The sequence below is a fragment of the Perna viridis genome, chromosome 5 (assembly GCF_037379345.1).
Source record: "Perna viridis isolate PV_CMFRI_1.1 ecotype Kerala chromosome 5, ASM3737934v1, whole genome shotgun sequence".
NCBI classification, from domain to species: Eukaryota; Metazoa; Mollusca; class Bivalvia; order Mytilida; family Mytilidae; genus Perna; species Perna viridis.
This window is the reverse complement of record NC_142449.1, coordinates 10,001,693-10,003,650: the sequence shown is the minus strand read 5'-3', so window position 1 is coordinate 10,003,650 and position 1,958 is coordinate 10,001,693. Positions and strand designations below refer to the sequence as shown.

Genomic DNA, 1,958 nt, shown 5'->3' with positions numbered 1-1,958 from the left:
AACATATCGGAACGTTGAATAGTGAAGCCAATGACAAAAAACATGAATTTCAATATACTTTGTATATTTAACAGACAACTTTAATCAAGATTAAGGATATATTTCGTATGACTAACCCCTTTTCCTGAATAAAACTATTAGTCTCCACTAGAGGGAGTTGATTCTCACTTATGGGCCAGACAAAAAATTACGTCCTTCTTCAAATATAGTTTAAACATGTCTTATCTTGCAAAAATAAGACAATATGATTCTAAATAATTAATCTAAAGTCTATGTGATTTAAAAATATTTAAGATATACTCTTTTTTATGGGGGGAATACAGAACATAACAATATAAAACTGGTGATAATTAATAAAGTTTATTATTTTGTCGACCTTCAAGTTCGTCATCGCTTCCTCACTCTTCTTTTCTCACTGAAAAAAAAATTACCATCTTCATCACATGGCTGCTGCTTGTAATCCAGTTTTAATTGCCTTTCTTTCAAAAAAGTCAAATGTATTCAGCATATTATCAAATATTAGGGTTTTCTTTATAAAGTTTTAACTTTTAAAGACATTTATTTACAGAATTTCTTGACTGCTGATAAACCTAATTAAGTATCAGTCTTTCTAAAAATCAGACAGAAGGTAATTCGTGCATCTTAAGAAACCCCGAATTCAGTCTTATTTCTTGTTCAGACACAACTTATGATCACATGACAAGTCTTAGTTTTTCAGTAGGTTGTTAGGCTTTTGAGATAAAAATCATATAGATTGCACATGAAATTTGCACTTTGGAAGAGTCATCGTTCTTGATTTGGCTTTATTTGGTTGATTTCAGTGGGAGATGAATGTATGATTTTCTTAAAAGTGCAGAACTGAATGCAGAAATGGTTATTGTTCTGTGAAAGTATAGCATATGTAGACTGAAAAAGCATCATTTATTGGGTGGATTTTTCTTCACCATGAATGACTTTACCATAGGCCTTGTCTGAATTTTTTGTGGACTGGTATTTAAGTACACAATAAATGAGTGCATGCACAATATGCAAATGTTGAAAAAAAGATATAACATCCCATCAGTTGTAATCTTCATAACAAACAATAACTATGGAAATCTGATTTATAAGAAGAATAATTTTAAGCAATCAACAATTTTATTTTTTGTTACCTATTAGTGACCCGTATGTAAAAGGAAAATCATCCATATGTTGTGGCTTTGTAATAATATGGCTGCAGCATTATGGTTACAGACCACCAATTCAACCAATGAGCATTTGGAACGTACGCAAAAATAGTCCTACGCAGAAATTACCCCTGTTCCTCATAGTGCTGTGAAAAAAGTTCTCATCTTATTTAAAAAATTGAAACAGTTTCTGAAAGGAAAAACATTTCTGTACATTTTATAGGTGCATTTTGCTTCTTGTGATGTGAAGTCTAATCGCCATAATGATTTTTAAATATACCCCTATCTTGTGAAAACACTGGGATTTCCCATGCTATTTATAGACCCTTCACTTCCGGTGACCAGTACTGCACTGCAAGTCTGCTAACCCCACATGCCATTCTGAGGATTGTGAGCTGACATATGTAGAATCATGCTGATATATAGTCCTCTGCAGGTTAAAGTTAAGGTAAAGTCCAGAGAAGCCATTGAATATTGTGAAATTAGCATAGAAGCCTATGGAAAGTGGAATTAGTGGTTTTTAGCCTTAAGATGAAGCCATGGCAAAATGAAAAGTTTCTTGAAATAGCTTTAAACTACTTGAAGATCTTGTTAACTTTGCCATGAGAGGAATACACTACAAAAATCCTTCAAAATATGCATTTTTTTAAGTTATAGGTCGAAATTATGGAAAATTGGTCTTTTTGGCTGATTTTTATGTCCTATCTTGTAAAAAGTGTAGAAAATTTAGTAAAAATATCAAATATTAAACTTTGAGGGCTATATTTACCTAAATATGGTGGTAATAAGCAC

The 1,958-nt window shown here is 31.9% G+C and overlaps 1 long non-coding RNA gene across 1 annotated transcript; it reads right to left on the bottom strand.

Moving 5' to 3' along the window:
* Nucleotides 1–344: 344 nt before the first annotated feature.
* LOC148615919 (uncharacterized) lies at nt 345–1,703 on the bottom strand. Its single transcript, XR_015922086.1, has 2 exons — nt 1,152–1,703; nt 345–415 (listed from the first exon to the last, which is right to left on the bottom strand). It is a non-coding gene; the product is annotated as an uncharacterized LOC148615919 (long non-coding RNA).
* Between the last annotated feature and the right edge of the window lie 255 nt (nt 1,704–1,958).